General features: G+C 43.0%; 1 protein-coding gene across 1 annotated transcript in view; it reads left to right on the plus strand.

Annotated features, from left to right (window-relative positions):
* The first annotated feature begins 2162 nt into the window (after positions 1–2162).
* The window catches only part of sema6a (sema domain, transmembrane domain (TM), and cytoplasmic domain, (semaphorin) 6A), a 108263-nt gene continuing 87156 nt past the window's right edge, over positions 2163–23269 (plus strand). The window contains exon 1 of the mRNA XM_080500060.1: positions 2163–2530. The gene's annotated coding sequence lies outside the window, so the exon portion shown is untranslated. The remainder of the gene's footprint in view (positions 2531–23269) is intronic.

A 23269-nucleotide genomic window follows, 5' to 3' on the forward strand; every position in this document is an offset into this window, starting at 1 on the left:
ATCCCAATGCGCCCTGGAAAACTCTAGCAAGATAAGCGAGATAAGCTCTGACACAAGCATATTTCCAGAGTTCATACGAACCGGCGTTCGTCTTGACATTATTGAGCTTGAATTATACCTGGCCCGCCTCCCACATTTTAGAACACTTCCACTTCAAAGTTTGTGTGACAAGAGAGAAAGCGAGCAATGGAGGGAGAAAGATTAAAGAACCCCAAGACAGCGTTAGAGTGTGAAATGCTGAAAAGTTCCACATACCGTAGTTTGATTTGTTTAGAGGTGTGCAACATTTGCATGACTATTGATGTTAGCTGATCAAAATGCTTTTCTCATCTGTGTGTAGTATCCACAATGATTCACCTGCATGTGTCAACAGCACACTTAGACTCAAACGCAATTCTCACACAGAATTTTAATGAACTTGTAAGAGCCCGCTGCACATTATACTGTAAGATGAGATGTATGATATATGTATGTATTCCAGGCTGTTAATTGCTAAAGAGGTGCCAGCGTTTGCATATACCTCACATTTCTATCTCTGCTTTCTTATATCAAAAGCATTTTAAAGCAACCCTTGAAACAAAACATTGATCTCCCTTAGAGAATGAAGGAAGAAAATGGTATTTGACTGTAAGTACATTTCCTTCTTCATCTGCAGAGCACCGTCAAATGGTTCAACTGCATGATGGTAAATGACATTTGTATTTGTGACAAATTCAATGAGAGCAGACGAGAAAAAGATTGGCAGACAAGAATGCATTAGTTTACATTAAATAATTAAAGAAGGGAAGACTGTATACAATGTTTGGCAGAGGGCCTGTGGAGGCAGTGCTGTTACAGTAACGAGACAGCAATAGTGCCTGACAGGCCTCCACACACACACACACACGCGCGCGCGCGCACACGCACGCACGCACGCACACACACACACACACACACACACACACACACACACACACACACACACACACACACACACACACACACACACACACACACCGATCTGTGCTACTGTTCTGCTTTCACAGGTGGCTCATTATTATATAACTTTAAGCCTAAAGCCTTACACACATTAGCATTGTCCCTCCGGAGCTTTTAATATATTTAGAATTTTGATATCTACATAGGTGTGTGCGCGCCTGTGTGTGTGTGTGTGTGTGTGTGTGTGTGTGTGTGTGTGTGTGTGTGTGTGTGTGTGTGTGTGTGTGTGTGCATGCGCTGTCAGTGGCAATGCTGTGTATCTGAGAGCATGTGCAAGTAGTTATGTTTGCTTTGTGGCAGTCTTGCAGTTTTCAATCTGACAAATTGATGTTGATTTTGGCTGAGTTTGAAGCGGACTGTGTGCTTCTGTGTGTGTTCAAAGGAGACGGAGAATATGTGGAGTATGCTGACATCAGATGGTAAATGTGCCATAAATCTGAGCAACAGCTTTTTGAACTTTGCTGTTGTTTTCCAGACTTTACCTCCACGACCCTTCTGATGAGATCTCAGATAAGCACGCCCGGGACTCGCTTGTTAAAATCTTATTTACTGCACGTGAGTGCGTTTTTGTGTGTGGCCGTGTTGCGTGAGTGCGCGCGCGCGCGCTCGTGGCATGCTGGTGCTACAATGAGACCACCAAGGTGGGGTTGGTCCCGAGCTCATAGGCATCAGACAAGAGAGACTTTGAACCCGATTCTCATCGGCACGAAGTGGGGGTAATGCGGGAGGCGTAAAGACGCACCAGCATCTTTATTGTGTCCTCCAAATTACCACTGACAGTTTGCATGACACAGCGCCAACGGACCAGTCTGCATGACTGTACAAACGCCACATTATCGTATTTAAATTCACACAAAACTCATGATATTTTCCTCCATACTTTTATTTGCAATTGTTTCAACACTATCAATAGCGCTCCGAGCTTTCTCCTTCTCGAGCGCGCATTCTTGTGCGTTGCCGCTGCGTAAAAATAGAAATAGGCTACAGTTGTCCATAACTGGCATCCATTGACACAATAGCTCCCGTTCCATAGACTTGGCTCCTCCCAATGCATGTGTGTGTGTGTGTGTGTGTGTGTGTGTGTGTGTGTGTGTGTAAGAGAGAGAGAGAGAGAGAGTGTGTGTAGCGGGTGGGTGACAGCTGGGATCGCTGCGCTCCGCTCCAGTCTGGTAAGAAGCTTCATCTCCAAATAGGATGACCGTCGGCTTTTGTGGAAGGGACTGCGTTCCGCTCCGTAACTAGTGCTGCTGGGACACCCGCTTGGTTCCGTCCGTTTTCTCTTTACTTAAGAGGAGTTTAGGGGCATCCGAGTGTTTTTTTTCTCCTTCTTCTTCTTCTCCCTCTTGTCTAGTGTGGATTTCTGATGGATATTCCGATTTGAAAAGGTGTGATTTGAGCGCGGCATGTAACAAAAAGCGCAAGAGAAAAGTAGTGCTCGTATTGTTATTCTGTAACGAGCACCGTCTGAACTGCTTTGAGAGACAAATCTGATGGATTACTAAAAGGCAGAGCTGTGTAACAACTCCGAGGCATATCCATTCATGAGCTGAAGGTAAGATTTCTTTGTTTATTTTAAAACTTTATGCTCGTATAGCCGCTATGATCCTGCCTCCTGCTCCGGAGGAGGTTTGTTTGCTGTACAGCCAGACGACAAGTGCACCCGCTTTACTTTATTGCTCACTGAGGTTTTACGTATTGATATTGCATTTTAAACTTAAATATTGTGACAAATCGTCACGATTTTCTTAAAAAAAACAAAAAAACCTGCCGTGTTTTCTTATAATAGCGAACCTTCTCTGCATATGAACAACCCATCATTTCGTACCTAATCCCTCTTGTGCTGTTTACCCATATAGAATAAAGAAGTGTAAGTCTCAGCGGATCTATTTCGGATCATATTAAGCATAAACACAAGCAACACAATTAACAATGTGTCACTGTACGAAGCAGGTTATTAAACTGGTAATGTGCTTGTGGGAACTTGGACCGACTCTCGTCCTCCTGACCTGCTGCTTTTTTGAGCCTCCAACCAGATAAAAACTGATCCCACAAAACAACCAGTAAGAATTTTAAACAAGAATAAAATCTCGACAAATATGAGTTTATGAACACACCTGGTTTGTTGTGGACAAGCTTCTCATTACGGTGCATGGCGGGATTTCTCCTGTTCCATTTCTCCTTGCCTGATTGATATTTCAAAATTGAAACAGCAATTTACTGAATAAACTAATTTCAGAGACTATATCTACATTGGTTTTTTTCATTCCTGCTTTCACACTTTGGATTGGATGTGTTGTGAATTTTCACTTCATTTGAATTTTTTTTTAATTGTTCCTATGAGGGTTTCTCCACAGGATGCATTTTATACCCATGCAAAAGCACTGGTTAGGGTGTGTTCAGGGAAATCAAGCTGAGATTCAGCACGGTGGTCACTATTACTCATGTCCTTAAGATCAATCAGATGGTTTTAATTCTGACTAGAGCAACCAGCCTCAGAAGTGGATTTGCCATTAGATGAAGTGCTGCTCCACATTATTTCTTTTAACAAGCTTGGGGAGAAGATAGAGGCCTCTCAAACCACATCCAGCAGTCCGGCTGCCAACACCCAGTTACTGTGTGGTTGCCCCCACTCTCCTCTCCTCTCCTCTCCTCTCCTCTCCCACTATGAAAAGAGCCCCCCAGAGGCATCGGAAAAAGCTGGAAAAGGGATTTGCAAACTCTAAATGTAGGTTATAGATTAGGAAGTGTGCAAGAGAGATGATAGAAATTGGTGAATCTAAGCAGTTTTGAATGCACACAACAAAATATGCCCCATGTCAGCTGCTTTTCAGCAACACCACATGGTATTTTGGAAACATAATTCTAGGATCCACCTTAAAAATGTGCGGGGAAATGATAGGAATAGTTCACATTAGCTCTGAGAGGAAAGGGTGTCTTTGTACATTTGTTTTTCCTGAAACGGCTGGAAATATTTGGTGTTCCTCTACGCATGTTTCTTTATCCCTGACCTTATGTTTTGTGCAGACAGTGGTGTGCTGGGGATTACACACAGACCTTAAATGTGGAATAACAGAATGTTTTAACATTTTACCACCGCTCCTCCTACAACATTAGCCTCAAGGCATTCAAATGTCCTGGAGGCATTTTTTGAGATGTTGCACAGGCGGTAAAACCTACTGTTTCGGGAAGGCTGCAGCACCAACACAAACCAGAGCACTAATCTCACTATTAACACTTTGCACACTGACATGTTGTGTTGCTGATACATGAATTACAGGACGATTACCTTTGTGACTTCAGCCGGCCTCTTGTCCTCCTGAGAAAGCAGAACAGAGCAGAACGGCCAGAGTTGTTGCTTGTATTTGGAGCAATGCTCCGTGAAGCGTTTGATCCGCCGATCCCTTAACAATAGCAATGGGGACAGCATTGTGTGTGACTGATGTGAATTTGTCACACTGTATGTGTTTGTGTTTGGAGGAGAGAGTTAGTATTTACCTTTACTGGCTCAGGACAGTCGGTGCTTGAACATAGCAGGTCTGAATAATTGATAAATGGTATTTACTCTTGAGCAATGAATTGGCTTTCTATTATAAACAATGAGGGCGGTCAGCTGCTGTTAACCACTGGTCCTCACTCAGTTATTGTCAATACCCAGCATTCAACCCTCTGTCTGTGTATTTATGCATAATTTATAAAAGCCATGTTTAATTGATGCAGGTCCTCAGTGTGTGGGCTGCTTTCTGAAACAATTAGAGAACAAGAAAGCATCAAACCCATCTCACTCATCTCAATGTGATTTATTGATGTTTAACCCATTTTCCATTTTCCGCATTATTCTGAATTGCTGCTGCTTCAATTACCGTGCCTGAATGATAAAATTCCCCTCAAAGGTGTATCAGTCAGGGCGAAAAAAAGAATAATCATGGGTTTGTGTGTGAGTTTGTGTACAACTGGTAGGAGAAATATGGGTCATCATAATCAGAGAATCGCTTAATTTTACACTGCACATTTGCTGACTTTTGCTTAGATTAGTAAGTTGGCTCTCTTTTCAGATTCAGTGGGAGTCTGCAGTGATTCAGAGGTGAAAAAAGAAACAGGAAGATCTCCTAACCTGCTGCAACAAATTACACAACTCACCTTCTGTATAAACAGTTTTCTACTTAACCCTGTGCTGCTCCATTTCTCTCATTTTTGTTATGCTTTTCATGAGTCTGAGGACTTGAACCTCTGATTTGATTAATTTATTTTTACTTTATCTAACAGATCATACTGAGATGTTACACAAGAACACAGAGATGATCATCATCTAAATTCACTTTCTACCCTTGTTCATACAGTATGTCTAATTTTCTTAAAAGCCTGAAGTTTATTTGCTCAGTGCTCCATCCTTTCTACTTAGGTTGGAACCATTTATAGGAGATGATAAATGAGATTCAGTGGACTATAGACAACTAAAATATATCACTGTGCAGTCCAGTTCACTATGCTCTGCTCAGCGCATGGCTCACTGAGAATGTAATCATTCACTAATCACTTGTTTCAGTGTGTCACACACACACACACACACACACACACACACACACACACACACACACACACACACACACACACACACACACACACACACACACACACACACACACACACACACACACACACACACACACACACACACACACACACACACACACACAGATCCACGGCATTTCCAGGTTTCGTGTTCTAAGTGTTGTTCTATCGTGCTGTTTTCTCCCACTTAGCCCAACCCCAGCGGCTCCATAAAAACATCCTCTGTGCGTCCATTGAATCAACCAACCATGTGTTAGACACTCTTCATACTAATTTCATTAGCATAATTGATTGAGTGTGTTGTGTACTGTATGTATGCCAAAAAAGCCAGAAGCACCAAGCAAGCAAGGACCAAGCAAGTGTCTGTTGATTTTTTTGGCTGTTGGTCCATGGCATGGCTGAGTTGATTGAAATGAAGTGAATTAGAAAGTGACAGGAAACCCATCTAGACAAAGACATTGCTACCATAAATACATAACGTATGAAAACCCTTTCACAAAAACATTTAAAATCAGCTTACAACATCAGTGGTCTCTTCATGGTCGCTTTTTATTTCAAATGTTTTTTATATACCGCATTAACATGTGATAATACCTTTGTCACAGCCGAGCTGGGTTGCCTGTCATTACTGAAATGGAATGGAAAGGAAATGCAATTGCCGGGATAATCCAAACGCAGCGGGGCTTTGTGTGATTGCCTGGGAGATGGATGAATGACTGGCCTTGAAAACAGCCAAGTCTCCAGATCAGATGATGTAAATCATGGTACCCAGTGTTAAAATATGATGTTCTAGTTCTTGTCCCGTGTTTTGCTTTTACAGGTGAGCGTCGCCAGCTGTGAGTCACAGAAACAACCACAGTCTATTACTACTCATTAGGATTGCATCCGCAACTGTGGCTTGTGGTTATTTCTGTGATTAATGTGTGTGTTGAGAGCCAATAAGGAAGTGTGTGTCACGTGGATGTTAAGCAATAGGGAAACTCTGCCGCCTCTTCATTTACTCTTTCAACCCAAACGCTGCTGCGAAGGTCGACGTCTGTATGACTGTGTGGTGTGTAAGTCAGAGCCTTTCACATTTACTGTGTACAGTACCACAAAGCACGGAGGGTGGCTAATGGTGGGGTGGGGGGGGGGGGGGGGGGGGGGATTTAAGTGTGTACTTATTGCGTGTACTCTCAGTGAGTATGTGTACATGTTTGCGTGGCGTTGTTCGAGTGCATCTGTCCCTCCTCCCCAGGCCCCAGCGATTGGCACTGCATCTCTCATCTATTAATCATAGAGAGCGCTTGCTCTCTCGTTCCGTTGCCATAGTTTCAGGACCTGAGACAGTGTTGGGGTGCCTGGCTGCCTAGAGAGAGGAAAAAGTGAGAGGAAGAGGAAGAAAGGAAAGGAAACCAAAAGAAAGGAAAAGAAAGGAAGGGAAGATGGTGTGTAGAGAACGACTTGAAACGCGCAGGCTGAGGAAGGAAGAACAATTGAGGGAGAGCAGTGGAGGAAAAGGGGAAGTGACTGAAAGAGCAATGGCAGGCTAACACGCCGAGCAGGTCCTCACACTGTGGATGGGAATGCTTCAAGAACCAAAATGGATTCCATTTTTATCTCAGCGGTGAATCCTCTATCTCCTCCTGTGTGTGCATCTTTTTAGTCTCCCTCACACAAACATGTAAACTCTGTACCTCTCTGCTCGCTCCTTCCTGAAGAGAGCAGAAGAACATTATCACAGTCGGCATCGTCTTGTGAATAGCACGCTCACGGGGCTGGTGCGTCTCCACTGTGTTACAGTAGGTTGAATTGCTATTATTTCATGTCGCTTTACAATGGAAAAGCCTTCAACAGAGCAGAGATGGAAGATGCGCTATAGGGCCTCCTGTTTCATGCTCAGTTGGATATTTTGATGTTTAATCGTGCTGAAATTTATGTGTTATTCAATGATGGATTACGACTGAAATGGACTGTTATGGAATTTTCCAAAGATAGGAAAAACATTTTGCTTTCAAACCATATCTTTCTGTATTTCATCTGCCTACCCGCCTTTCTTTCTTTCCGTGACTCATTCTTCCTTTTGCCCACTTTCGGATTTCAGGAATAATGAACACGGGCTGCGACTTTCAAATAAGTGGTTTTTGTTTTGGCTGTAGGCTTTGTACCTCCCATATGACCTCATAATCTCATTTGGGTCTTTTAATGGCTAACCATGCACTAATGTGATGGCTGTATTATCGCCTTGTCTCATCACATCATACCCTGTGCATGAGTATTTCCAGTGGGAGCTTTGAGAGCGTACAACTGACTCCACTGTAATCATGGGATTCTGACTGCATACAGCCATCTTTCACTCAAACGCATGTTACACAATTACACATTTACTCACTCAGATACACATTCAAGTGCACACAATTTCACATGCTGGGACAGTTTCTCACATGTCAGTAAGACTGAGGGGGAATGAAGAAAGCTCATCATTGTTACAGGAGTGCGTGCAATGGGTGCCAGGGGGCTGAAACCCAAGAGTACCTGATTGTAGAGTACACTGTGTAATTCTCCCTTCACCATGTGTGTACTTTCTGTAGGGGAATTACTATTAGAGGACAGCGGGACAAAGGAAGGAGTGAGAGGTTGTGCTTGCTCTTTGTGCAGATAGCACCAGGGTGGTTTTGTGCCTTTGAAGTGATGGGATTGCAGATGACATCATAGCGGCGGCATTCTCAGGTGCAGCAGGTGAATTAATCCAGGTGGGAGTGGGGCAGTGATGTATGCATGTGTGTGTGTGCATCAGTCATCAAAGCAGAGGAAAGCCAGTGTGTAAGTTGATCTGTATGCTCATGGCAGAGCAGCAGTCATACTCCCCCAGAGGCTATAAGCCCTGCTGAATGTGGAACATGCGGCTTCTTCTCCGATGCCCCGCCACTGGTTTTCATGCGCTGGCCAACCAGGGTTAGACAGATTTAGTTGATTATCCTTGTATCTGGATTTTCTCCACAGCAACATTTTAGTTCAAGTGATCAGTCAGCAGGTGTAAGGTTTTACTTAATTTAACACTTCTTACCACCCTATGGTGCAAACACATTTTAGCTGGCGAAAAGCCTGGACGGACTAGTTCAGCTGAAATGGCTGAGATCCTAGACTGCAGGTAATTTGTACCAGCCTTTAGTGAGCTCATCTGACACACTAATGATGAGCAAGGATTTCTAGTAATTGACCCTGGGAGAATATTAATTATTTCCAGGTGACTGCTAAATCTATACAAAGACCTGTGATTACTGTGGTAAAACAAACACAAGACATATTAGGAAAAGATTTTTGTGTTTCAGCCACATGAAAACAATCAAAAATGTGAGTATTAGTCCTCAAAATCTCGAACCTTACTAAACTATCATTATCTTAGTTTATTTTCACTGCCGGTTTATGCTTCATCAGAGTCTGTCTCAGACCTTGTTAAGGAATCAGTCTTCTGCTGGTCACAGTGGCTGGCAGACTACAAGTGATTCCCCGGAGGGTCCTCTATTTCAGAATCCAATCAGACCCAACTCGGAACAATATTACCTCTGTGTGTGTGTGTACATTTATTACATAGCTAATGAACAAATTGCAGCCATGTGGCACGGCCTGGTGGCGTGGCTGGCGAAAATGAGAAGCACACAGACTGCACACTCCAGTCCCCAGCCAACGCCTTCCCTCCCACCCCCCCCCCCCCCTTTTTTTTGGACCACAATACACACTCGTGCACGCACACGCGCGCTCGCATGCACACACGCCCCAGCCACAAGGCTCCCAGTGTTCTTGGTCTGTCTGTCCATCAGCTCATGCAGAGCACTGGGCTGGGAGTACTTATCATCACTCTCCTGAGTGGAGGCCTCACAAAGGCCCACTCACAACACACACACACACACGCACACACACACACACACACACACACACACACACACACACACACACACACACACACACACACACACACACACACACACACACACACACACACACACACACACACACACACACACAGTTCAGTGAGCATGGGGAGGCTCCTTGGTATCGCTCAGGCTGCAGGAATGATTAAATGTATGGTGTGACAGCAGCCTAAGCTGACACTGGGAGGAGGACAGCCAGATAGGCAAATGAAGGGACTGAGCAGGTAGAGAGACAGGCAGTGAGGCAAGCTGCAATCTTCAGTGACATACATTGAAATACTTTTAATTTGGTTTGGCAAATGCAATGTGCAAGATATGTAATTGCACCCTAGATAACACTTAACCGGTTCGAGCAATGCTTTTGCAATGCGACGAAGCCAACAACTATATGCAGAACCTAAGAAAAAACAAGGTCAGGGTGAATGATAAAACTGACCTGAACAACAGAATGCAATGTTTTAATCTGCGTTGGTATGTCAAAGTAGCTATCAGTGAGATTAAGGAAGTGTGGCTTTGTTTTATTTCACTGTTAAATTCTTTAAATCAAATTTTAGTTTATTTTTTCTCTTTGACTCAGGCAAAGTTGTATGAGTGCAATGAAAAAAAGTAAATTTATTGGCTGCAACTGTTGTAAAATGATTGTTTTGCTGGTCAGAGAGGGAAAAGAAAACACAGCATCAGTGCAGCAAATATGAAACCACATAGCCGACCTTAGTTTAAATGGTAAATGGTAAATGGTCTAGATTTATATAGCGCCTTCTAACCACACTGAGTGCAGTCCCAAAGCGCTTTACATATCAGTCATTCACCCATTCACGCTCACATTCACACACCAATGGGACAGAGCTGCCATGCAAGGTGCTAGTTGACCACTGGGAGCAATTTAGGGTTCAGTGTCTTGCCCAAGGACACTTCGACACATAGACCAGTGTAGACTGGGATCGAACCTCCGACCTCTCACTCCGAAAGACGACCACTCTACCACCTGAGCCACGGTCGCCCCATTGAGTTTAGCTCAAATGTTGGAAATAACGAAACAACTGGCCTGGCTCTGGCCCAAGATAAGACCATGTAGTTAATCTTTTTAAAAACCCAAGCGTTAAAACAACATATTGTGGTTTTGGAATGGTTTCATGCCAAAATTTTCATTGGCCAAAAAAAAAAATCAATATGCTTTGCATAGAAGTTCAAATAAACAAAGATATAATGTGTGCATGTGATGATCTCTGCATAATGGAATTATACACATTGACCGAATGTTAAGCCACTTATTACACATCAAATTTCTGTTTCTATTGCATATTTCATACACAACAAATTAGAATGTGAGAAATTGATGTTTCTTTTCTATATGTTTTCAATAGTCTTAGTCTGTCTTACAATCAGTGGCATAGAAATATAATTTAAAGACGACATTTTACAAGTGTAATGCAGATTTGTAAATAGATGGATGTGCTGGGAGCTGGAGAATCTCAGAGGTAACTGTGACATTTAGGGAGCCGGGTGGTAAGCAGAAAGATGGCCTGTCAAAGAAGGGTAATAGCTGGGACAGTGAGCAGCGGCAGGCTGACTGTTGAGCCACATTGGGCAACAAAACTAACTGCATCTCCTTTTCAAAATGAATTCCTGTGAAAAGAAATAATATTTCCCCCCGCTACGTCCATCCCCCTTTAATCTGGACAAAAGGGGCTCTGTATGTGGGCAGGTAATCAGGCAAGCAGGTTGATAGGCAGGAAGACAGACAAGCTGTGAGGCAGGAAAAGAGAAGTTGTGCCCTGCATGATAATGTATCCATTCATTCCCCTCTCTGATAATGTTCACAGCATGCTTGGGTTGATTCATTCATCACAGTCTACTGGAGGCCTTTTTACGTTGTTTGTTAAAAACCCCTCTTTGCTTTTCTAAACCTGTTAAGGTTTGTTGGCTGGATTATTAGGGAGGTGACTGTTTTTTGGGTCCGTGGAGGTGTTCAAGGCCTCGTGCAGCATGCGTTGGAGCTCGGGTCTTGTTTGTGGATGTATGTGCTGTTGGATTGGGGTGTGTTGCGACTGACATTTCTGCAATGACAACTATTTTGGTCTGTGAGTGGTTCGGTTTGATTGGGCAGTGCAGCTGCTGCATACTGAACTGCTGTGTGTTTTGATCTGCTCTCATTCCCAACTAATCTGGGACCCTCTCATCTGTTTGACTGATAAGTTTTCTATATGTTTTTTTTTTTCTTCTCTTGTGGGATCTGATTAAATTCACCCAAATCTGATAGTGGAATTATACAGCAATTGAACCCTAGATTAATTAATTAGGTTTGGACTCTGAATGAGAAGGCATGGCTACGTGCCCGGCTCGTCTAAACAGTTTGATGGGTTGAAATTGGTCAGACACGTTCACAGAAAATTCTTTCTGTTTTAAGAAGATGATTAAAGTGTGTATGTGTGTGTTGTCTTCAAATCAAATCCTGCTTGTGTGAAGGCTTTGAACTACTGATTTCGGCTGTTCAACAGATAGGAAAAACAGGAGAAAGTCAATTCATTAGCCGCCCTCTTTAGATTCCCTCGTCATCCAGGCCGCTCCCGTTCCTTCTCTGTGGGTTTGTGTCACGGTACATGTGAGGTAACCCTGGACAAATTGGATGTAGTAATGCTCGCTAGTCTAGTAATGCATCTCTGGTAACGAGATAGGAACACTGGGTGGGGGGTGAAGCTATCTAGACCTGCTATCTGGGAATCATTTATATCGTGTTGCTGAGTCTTACTAACAAGAACAGGCTCTGTTTACAACTTTGCACAACTCATTTTCATGATTGAAGTAACATTCTGTGCTTTTTTTCCCCATTTGATATCCATCTCCTGTAATCGAAGGGGTAATTTAGGTACTTAGGGTTTCAAAAATCACAAAGCCTTCGAGTTTTTTGGGGGTTTATTACAGAAAGCAGTGTTGTTGTTATCTGCTTCTTTTCAGAGGAAAATTCATGCCTCTATTACCTTTTTTCCATCTTGAGTTTACACTGCAAAATTACAGTATGTTACATCACCACACATGACAGCAGAGGAATCACAGTCAGACGAGGAGGTGGGATGAGTTGTTTGGAGGTGTAGCTCTGACCTAGATAAGATTGGGAGTTGAGCTGATCCTGTGATGTAGACCTATTGTTGTCATTCGGTATGTACCTGACTTTGATCTTCATCCTTCCCCTCGTGTTGTTCGGGATTTGCTTGTCTGTTCAGTCCTGTGCGGTGCAGTCATCTCGGGCCAGCTGAACATGCAGACTGGTTGACTGTTGCAGACTCTATCGAGAACAAATGGCTTTTCATCCAGCCAGCTGATAACATGGGACATGGTAGTGTGTTCAGTCCGGCGCCACTGCAGCAGACATTTATTTCACACATTAACAGGTGAAGGACTTAACGTGCTCTCTCAGCAGTGTGTGTGTGTGTGTGTGTGTGTGTGTGTGTGTGTGTGTGTGTGTGTGTGTGTGTGTGTGTGTGTGTGTGTGTGTGTTTGGGGGGGGGGCTTTGTGTTAGTTAAGCTAACGAAGCTTATCACGCTTATTCTTGCCATTGCAGCAAGGTTATTAGTATTATAATTCATATTTCTTTTTTTCTTGCTGGGGAAACTTTGTCACCTATAGTGTAACCTGTTCATAATTGCCATTTTTAATATGTGGTTCATATCTTATTCCGGTCATAGATTGAAGACCACAAAGGGCAGATAGATGCTGGGTTTTCTTAATTTTCACTGCTCAGCATGATTGTCTGTAAGAAAGCAGCATACATGGGCTCTGTTACCTGGGGAGTCTGTTTATTCTTACCTCCAACACTTGCATAATAAGGCGTGACTTTCTATTTGAGTGCACTCATTGCCTGTCCTACCCTGGAGGCAGTCACATAGTTATTCCTTCAACACGGTGATTTCCATGCTTGTAAGACTGGGCTAATTACTATAGTAAATACAGGTTGGGTTGGGACTACAGCATCAACTGAATGGAAAATGTGAACACAGGGGAGATGCTTTTAATTAATTAATTGTTATTTGTAGTCCTCTGTGAATGATTGGAGTGAGTGTGACACAACAGAAAAAAAAAACCCTACTCTTTTTTTCCTCAAAGTGCAGTGCTGGATGAGAATCCAGTGGGTTTCTAACATGGGTGAATTAGTCTGAAGTGTTCTATTGTAGTCTGCAAACTTTGCATGTATACTAAGATGTAGTGCTGGTGCTTCTGTCAATTTAGGATAATCCATAAAGAGCAGGGTCTCCGTTTCTGTTCTGACTGAACAATTTCTCATCTGCTTTTCATCCTTAATTCCTTGTGCCACTATATTGAGATTAAATAAAGATTGTGGTTGGTGGAGATATCGATTCTAGTGGCTTGAATGTTAGCTGATTCTCAGGAGCTTTTTATAGCCATCAGCAATGGTTATTCATTCCCTGGGATGCATTGTGTTACATCTTAGGCGGGTGTAGAAGCGGATGGCGTGATTGTAATCAATAGAAGCATTAATACTGTTCTTTGCACTGTGTGTCGTTCCCCTTCTCACGGATGACCGCTGAATACCTCTTTTAGACAAAACCGCCTCTATCATGAGGTTAACTCATGGTTCAAATGTGCTTGAATACTGTCATCATATGATGCGGTCTTAAGAGTGCAGTAAAAAAAACCAAAAAAAAAAACATAATGGGACGGCAGGTCATATGAACAGCTTGCTAACTACAGTAGGTCTGCCATATGCTTCAAGTAAACAGAGCTAAAAGGAGATATTACAAGTATTCACTGTGGGATGTAATGAAGAGCTGAATGCAGGGGGAAGGGATGTGACAAGTGAAGAGGCTTTGGTTACCATTTTAACTGATAGCTATCTCTCAAATGGACAGAGAGAGGAGTGCCACCTGTATTGCAGCCATTTGTGCAACAGAACAATTGGTGTATTTTATTACCTTGTAGATGAGGGAACTTTATCCACCTCTGAGGGGTATTTATGGTGAAGTTTGACAAACGAATATGCATTAGCGATAACAAGCATTTTCACTTGTAATTATAGCAATACGATAGTAATCTAGAAATCTAGCTAGCGTGCATGGCTTACACCGAAACATGCGCATGTACACAAGCATGTGCACACTGGCAAGCATTTTAGATTAAAAAACCCTGCATCACATGTACATCTACTGACTCACACATGGCTTTGTGTTTAGACCAGGTTGTGCCCGTCTCTGGTATCTGCTGTCAGGGTTTTGGGCTGGATTCTGTGTATCCGGTGTCGATGGGTCAGACATGTGCTCGGAGTCAGATGAAGATCTTTTCCATGAGAAGCTGAAGGTTCTTTTTCAAAGCTTCTTTGTTTTGTTGGCTGGGAAGAAATTAATCACTTGGGATTTACGGAGTACAAGTGAGAGGATTAATGGATTAATTTGTTTGGTGATCTGATACAAATGATTTGTCAACCACTTTTCTAAACTTATAGTCTTAAATACCACAAGGTATTCAATTGTACCACTTTGCATCAAAGGACATTAAAGATGGCATTTTTACAAATTCCTGACATTTCATGTGTCAACGCTGGACTTTTCCAGTGTTTATTATGAATCCATTCATCCATCCATTCATCCATCCATCCATCTATCCAGCCATAGAAAGGTACCTGATATGTCTTAGTGCTACCATTACACTATAGTGCATGCTAACCCACAGTGGATTTATTTTTGTCCTAAATTATGATGTGCATATAATCTTTAGAGCACCATAAAATAAAAATAATAGCGATTGAGCATTTTATCCATATTGTCGACTCATATTGCAGTTGTAAAATATAATCAATCAAATGCCTTAGTTGCGATGAGAGTAGCAAACCTCATAAATGTGACACAAATCCTGGATTTCTCTGGCTTTATTGTTTTTGGCATCATTGTTTTCCACAATTCAACTGGGAGCAGTAAAACAAGGTATGTTACAATATTGCTGCATAATATAACACTTTGTCACACCATCTGTTGTTTCTACTTTCTTTCAATTACAATATGTTCATGAATGTGAACATCAGAGAGCAGCCAAAAAGAAAGGGTTGAGTCATGGTTTGCGGCAGCGCAACTATTACCTCAAATTCAGATTTTGGCTGTGCGATGAATATCGGATTTTCCCAGTGAAATTACACATCATTGTGATATGGATCAATGCGATTGCTGTGTGTTTTGCATATCCTGTACTGAAACATACTATGGATCTGATTTGCCATGTTCAAGCTGAGGCGAACATGATTCCATTGAGTGCCGCTGAGCGTTCAATCGAACCCATCTGATTGTGTTTCTGCCCACCCATGCTGCAGGCCAGGCGTGCAAGCTATGAGCTATAGTGGTCTGTCACAAAGAGCCATTCAGTAAAACTTCCTCTCCGAAAAAGATCAAATGTATAGATAAGACAAACAAACTTGTGTTGGTTGCCTGAACAAATCATAGGATATTTCCGACTTCTCTGTTCCCTATTTCAATGCAGCAGCTTCGTTCTCTGAGACATTAAGATGTTAAGATGCAGAAGATCATATCACGTTGCTGAACAGTTGATCCATTTGCCTGCAGTTCACTTAGGAAATTATACTTACCTTTGAAGGCCCACTTGTACGTAGATACCAGAGACAGCAGAATAGTGAAACAATTTATATATGAGAATTGAGCTTCAGTTTCTGGTGATGAATTTAAAAATACCCAGACACATTTCATTAATTTTCTCCTAGTTATGATTTTCTTATTGCTTTGTTTTGTATTGTAATTACAGGATGGTGGCTTATGCTAATTACTCTGTGTTCATTCTAGGTACTTTTATAAAACTGAATGCTAAAGCTCAAGAGGACATTTTCGTGAAATTGTCAAACTTCCTTCGTCTTTCCACAAAAGGATAATATGCTAGTAAATTGAATTCAGAAGAGTTAGGATCCTATTGAAATCTGAAAATCACTTGTGTACTAGAAACTGGCTGCGAAAGAAACCCTGAAAACAATATAGCAAATAATAAAAAGTATCAGTTTTCTTCTTTAAGATCCCTGTTGTCGACACTGTATGCCGTTGCTGTGAGGAGGAGGAGGATACGGAGATGAGAGAGGAGAAATAGATCAGCCTTTGGTGGAGGTTGGCCTCTCAAGTGCACAGTGTGGCACCCCTGTAGTTGAAAGTGTGTGCATGTTTTTCAGAGAACATGCGTGCAATTGTGCGTGTGTGTGTGTCTGCATCAAAGTTTTTGTTTCATGTTTCATGTTCTCTGTACTTATTCCCACCCCTGCTGCGAGCCTGTGTGTACTTTAGGTGTACGTGAGTGAGTGTCTCTGCTGCTCCGTTGACCCGCTCGCGAAGTAAATATTGCAACACTGAGAAAGCAGAGCTGGTAAGCCCAGGCCAGAGCAGGAGAGACGAAACGGGGAAGAAACCTGCACACAGACCCTTCTTTATACCTCATTAATAACAGCCCTACGGAGGACAGCCTGAGGCCACACAAGGTCTGTCAAGGTAGTGCATTGTGTGGTAGGAAGTGAGTTGTTCATATGGTAATAGCTGCTGAAGCAGGCTCCTTCAAAGCCCGTTTGTCTTAGTGAAAGTTGTAGTCACTCACTGAGGAGGACTGGATGGAATGTGACAGGGTGCACTGCTGTTTAGTTACTGTAGCTTAATTGACCCTGAGAAAGACGAGTGAAGGCGGGGGGAGGGTGGGACCGGACTTCGCGCAGAGAGGAGCAATGGAAGCGGGAGGTCGGGAGAAACGAGCGCAGCAGTGGGGGGGGGGCAAAAACAGAAAATTGATAGAGACAGAGAGCAAGAAAGAAAAAAAAAAAGCATCATTATGGCAGAAGAAGCCATGCTCTAGAATCTGTTTAGTCGACAGGAAAAGTATTATTGGCCAACATACTGCACAATGCAAAGGATTCCTCAGAAGTCCCTTTTACTAATGAGCTAACTTGTCCAGAATCATCATCTTTCTAATTATTTACTTCATTTTTATTTATAGTTATATTTATAGTTTGCCTATTTATTGCATGCTGATCTGCTCCTTTTCTGGGTCAGGGAAAAGCTGAGTCTTGTTTTCTCTCATTAAGCTACATTACAGCAACAGTCAAGAATATATTATAGTGGTTCTGCATGCAAACATATACAACACATAAGATGTTGTCACTTTCATGCAATTATTAAGTTTTGTACAGTAGATGGTAGCAGGGTTAGTGGCCCCGAGGAACAAACTTGGCTCACAGACAGGAATCAATAACGGCAAATATAAAATTCACAAGAGTGAATAAAAACAACAGTAAATACAAAATATGGAAGGATACGGCTCCAGACTGCTTTGATTCACCCAAGAATACAAAAAGGAAGGCTCTTTACCTTAATGCTGATAATGAGTTCACCACAAAAATATTGTCTAAATTGTCCTCCGTGCCTTATAAAACCGTGTGTGGCTAAAACTCAGGCATGTCCCTCCAGGGTTAAACCAGAACAAGGAACAGCTGGTGCTTATATTTTTATACACAACATTGTGGGTGTGTCCATACAGGTACGGGCCATCTTCCAATGCCAATTTCAGCCATTCAAACCGCCATCTTGCTCATTTCCATTTCTCAAAGACAAAACATTGAATCCCACTTTGCCCTCAGTGGTACTTGAGTGAGAGCATGAGTGTGTGGCTGAATGTGTGAACGTGACTGATCATGTTGAGATTGCTGAAGCAGTAAAATGTGCTACATTAGTAGAGTCCATTTACCATTTTTACATCGCCTGATGCATCCATAGCTGGTCGCATGCCAAATCACATTTAATCTTAAAAAGAGAACATTTTATAGATTGAATAAATCCTACCTGCCGGTGGCATCTCTAGGGAGGTAAATCCTCTGTCTCGTTGCAGGACAATTAATGACTTGAATATATATACTTCAGTCATGTCATCAAAATATATATATTTTTTTTGGTTAATAGCATACCCACTGAGATCATTAAACTTTAATCTTATCTTAATGTGTTCTCAGTTTGGGCTTCACGAGGATTTGTCCCCTCACAAGAGGAGTCCTTGGTAATACTTTATTTGTCAAGGCTTTAATATTCACTGTCAAGCTGTTTCATTTTCTAAAGAGCAGAAAGTGTTAAATGGGCAAAAGTGTGTGTGTGTGTGTGTGTGTGTGTGTGTGTGTGTGTGTGTGTGTGCGTGCGTGCGTGCGTGCGTGCGTGCACATGCGCACTTGTACGTGCATGTGCATGAATGTGTGTTTGAGGTGCATTTGAATGCATGCGCACTTGAGTGTTTGTTTTAAAGTCGGTGGGTGAATGTTTGACATTCAGCAGCAGTTTTTACTTTTAATCTGACAGGTGTGATTGATGACGCTACACGTACATTACACACACATAGACTTGTTTTGTGTCTGCTTCATCACCGCCTCTTGCTCTCATCTGAATTTTTACCAAAATTACTTCTTTTTTTTAAATGCCACACAATCAGTCCTGTCCAGTCTTTCCCATCTTCTCAGCTTGAAATCTGTCCTTAGTGTCTGCTCTATCCAGAGGTTATGAGCTAATCAGAAATGGAGAGACCTCTGCAGACCTCGGTCATTATTTGGGTTAAAGCTGAGCGACAATTGGTGAATCTATTTTAAGGCACTGGCTGTGCTGGTTGCCCTGTACTTCGTATATCTCTCAGGGGGAGCAGGGAGTCATTGATCTATTGCCGAACCGCCCTCCTGCACTCCCCTCCTCTCAGTGAGATCCCACAAAGCATCTTTACCCTGCAGCTTTCACCTTCATATGGCTCACCCGCTAGACTGTGAGGTAATAAAAATATCAGTGTGAAAGAAAACCAGCTGAAAAGGCTTTAAGTGACACCGTCAGCTTCACATTGCAACACCTCCAGCATTAGTGGAAGGTGATGTTTTCTGTTTGGTGCACAGAGGCTGTGGATTGCAGTCTATAAATTATAGACCATGAGACCCTTGCCCTTTTGGAAAATAAAAGTATTCCTAAGGTATGTGAACTAAAACAAAGATAAACTGCTGCCTGATTCTCTAGCCAAGCGGTAAATAGTCTGGAAGAGCACTACTGACGAAGAAAGAGGCCATGTGCCTCTACTGGAAATACATTTTGTGTTCAGAGGAGAGCTTTTTTCTTGATTTTTTTTTTTGTTCATAAAAATGAAATTAGCTTTTGAAGCGGATCGTTTAACTGCAGTGTGACTTTGTACATTTTTTGTATTGAATAAATTTATGCAACACTTGGGATTAAAAGTTGTTGGTATGGAAATAAAACAAACTGATGTTTTATTTAAACAAAAGACCAGATCACAACATCACATAAGATTATATCACAGTCTTTGCGCACTGTGTTTCTGCTTGGGAGTGGTTGTTTGTCCAGTTGTGAGGTCACCACGCAAGCTTCACCTGTCCTGACTTGTCACATTTTGGTTCAGTGGACGGGAGGATGAGCAGCAGGAGGAGGGGCTGCCCGTGTCCACAAATATCCCACATTCATCTTCCTCTCTGTCTGAACTGAGCCTCACATTTCTTCACTGCTGTGTTCCCTAAGTTGTCGAGCAGTGGTCATTCTCAAAAGGGTGAGAGGTGAAAACGGTCCATTTAATCTTGCGATGTCTGCGCTTGTGCGCGCACGCGTGTGCCTGTGTGTGTGTATGTGCGTGTCTGTCAATTAGTGAAGGTTAGTGCCAGACTGTCTGTGTTAAAGCTTGGCTGCCTAATCTCTCCATGAAAAGTCAATACAATATAACTGTTTTTCAAAGAGACAAGGAGACTTAAGGGGTGTTTCAATGTTAGACTAGCTGAATGGCGTGGGCTCAGAAACTCACACAGAAAATCCTCTTGAACCAGAGATATAATGACTGTGTATAATTTTGGCTCATGGAGGCAGTTAGTCAAACTACAGGCAGGGAGAAATGTGTCTTTTCTGTAATTTAAAGTATTGAAATTAATCTTTTCAATATCATCGAATGAGCTTTCACACTCATTTTCTTGCCCTTTAAAAATCATATCCAGTCCTTGGGAGCTGTGGGGGGGGGGGGGGGGGGGGGGGGGGCTCGTTGACACAATAATGCAACTATTGAGACATCTCGTCGCTGTGACATGTGTTTTGGTTCACTGGCAATCGGCGTTATTCATTCACCAGTTTCCCCCATGCCTACTCAATCACCACTTTAGTTTACATAGCCTGTGCCTCCTTCTTGGGTTCCTGCTGCCGACTCTCCTGCTATGTCTTTGTTTGTTTTGGTAATGGATTCCAAGTTGCTATTGTTACTTATGTCACTTGGTGATTGATGGGAAAAATTCACCTTCTCAACCCCCCCCCCCCCCCGCCCTTCCTCCTCGCCCACCTCCAAAGCCATGGTTGTATGCCTTCCGGGATGAACACACAGCGAGAAGAACAAGTCCCATCCTATTCTCCTGACAAAGTGACTCCCTGGCTTCCGGATGCTCGCTTTTTTTGGACCAGCGGGCCGTGCCTTTAAATCAAGAAGACCTCTCTGAAAACAAGCCTGATTCTGTGTGGCTATGACAGTGCAGTCCCCAAATGGGAGGTCGAGATTATATGCGTGGACGGTTTGGGGGTCTCTCCATTCATCGGCCGTGTCACCCCATGGGGGAGGACTAATTGGTGGCCCCAAAGAGCTCGATGTTTTGTCCCTGCTGCTCACAAAGGCATCGGGGTGCGGTCGCTCAGAGGATTGGGGTGGAGGGGAGCGGCAGCAGGGACAGAGAGAAGAGCAGGTTTCCCATAGCGTAGTTGGCGGTGCTGAACCACAGGGGGGGTGGGGGTGGGTGAAGTGGGTTGGGGGGGGGGGGGGGGGGGGGGGGGGGTTAGGCTCACTACTGGCTAGCAAGGGGACATGACACACTCATTCACTCATCCACTCACTCATTCACACACTCGCATATATACATAGACTCAGTGGGGGATTCTGGTGCCAGTTGCTGGCCTCCTCCTCTACAAATGATCCAAGGCTGACCCACATAGTCAGCCATGTGTGAGGCTTCCCTTTATCCCACAGCCCGGTTGAAACATTGAGTTATGGGTGTTCTCTGGTGCTCCCTGGCTTCTCGGCTGGGACTGCACTGGGGCCCCATGTGGGACGACATTGTTCACCCCATCCCAAGGACAATGAAGCTGTTGGCTGAGACGAGAGAGGGGAGATAGGAAGAGTGTGTGTGTGTGTGTGTGTGTGTGTGTGTGTGTGTGTGTGTGTGTGTGTGTGTGTGTGTGTGTGTGTGTGTGTGTGTGTGTGTGTGTGTGTGTGTGTGTGTGTGTGTGTGTAAAAATGAGGAAAGACAAAAATTAAAAGATGGAGACATGGAAATAGATTGAGATGGACTGTGTGAATAATTGAGGGAGGAAGGCAACGGGTGAGAGGTAAAGAGGTGCAGATGGACATGAATGAGTTAAAGAAAGTGTTTGGGGTAAAAGAGACGGTGAGAGATTGCATCTTTTGCAACACAAGGGGAAGAGATAAGATCCTGAAATGACCGAGGTGAACAGGGGGAAAAAAAGATAGGCAAGAGAGATAAAAAGAAAAGAGTGATGCCCTAAGACAGATGGTGAGATAGCCAGTGAGCACAAGTCTGAGGCCGTATGAGAAAATATTGATTGCAGTGTGCTGGGTGTCTTCAGCTGTCGTAGCTGGATCCAGAGCGAGGTCGTTAGCGTCTGCAAAGCATGGAGCCATGGACATTAGTGGCTCTTTAACAAACTCTGTATTGATTAGGACTTAGAGGAAGACTTACATGTATACCGAGGGATAATGTCCTGTATGTAATTAGCACCATATTGTACTGGACATTGTACAGGAAGTAGGAGCTGGATTAAAGAGGGAAAGCATCATTTATAAAGAGAAATGATTTCTTTAAAAGTAATATCATCATTTCACACCGAGCTGTTCTCATGAGCCTTTTAGCCTTTTCACCCTTAACAATATTCCATCAAGACTGAGGAATTTTCTGCTGCAAAAAGCTGCTGATGAGGCTAATTCCTGCAGTTTATTTTAAAGGCATAAAGAGGATAAATCAGAAAATGGGAGCCTCAGAGGTGTCATGGATCATTTAACTTGGTCTCATTTTCTTCTCGCTTTCATCGTTTCTCCCTCTCTATTTGACCATTTGATTAGTGGCTGTACTGGCTCTCAAACACGCCAATATAAATGACAAACGGCTGTGAAGCTCATCAAGTGATTGTGGTAATGATGACTGATAAAAAGTGTTGCCTCATATCAAACGTTGCAGTCTGAGCACAGTTGAAAAATGTTGAGTTTTAGGCGGAATTTTCTGCTGCTAGAACGGGCTTATTTAGTGTTTTTATGCGTGAGCTTGCATGTTTTCCCTTCGGAAGTGTAATTGTTTTTTTGTTTTTTTTTACTGGTATTGCATATTGGTATCAGGGTTATATTCTTCCCACAAAACATGTGTTTTTGGTGTGAATGGTGTGTAACATAGGCGTGAATATAAGTGATTATGTGACTGTTGTGTTTGTCCTTTGAGCTACTGGTGAGTGGTCCGTGGTGTACCCTGCCCTTCACACATCGTCAGCTGGGATTGGCTCTCGCACCGTGTGACCCAAAGTTGGACAAATTGGCATACAGTAAAAGATTGATGGATGGATGTCAGCTCCCAGAACGTCCTCAATTTGATTCAGGGAGTTTGTTTTTCGACCTGTGCATTTTAGTCAGAGTACTCCAGTGTCCTCCCACAGTCCAAGAACATCAGTATTTGGTGAATCGATGTTACTGAATTAACATAAGTGTAAATAAGACAGTTTGACTTGTGGTGGAATGGGGACCTGTCCAGGGTGTCCTCTTTCTTTGC

Source organism: Blennius ocellaris (assembly GCF_963422515.1).
Source record: "Blennius ocellaris genome assembly, chromosome: 7".
Taxonomy (NCBI): Eukaryota; Metazoa; Chordata; class Actinopteri; order Blenniiformes; family Blenniidae; genus Blennius; species Blennius ocellaris.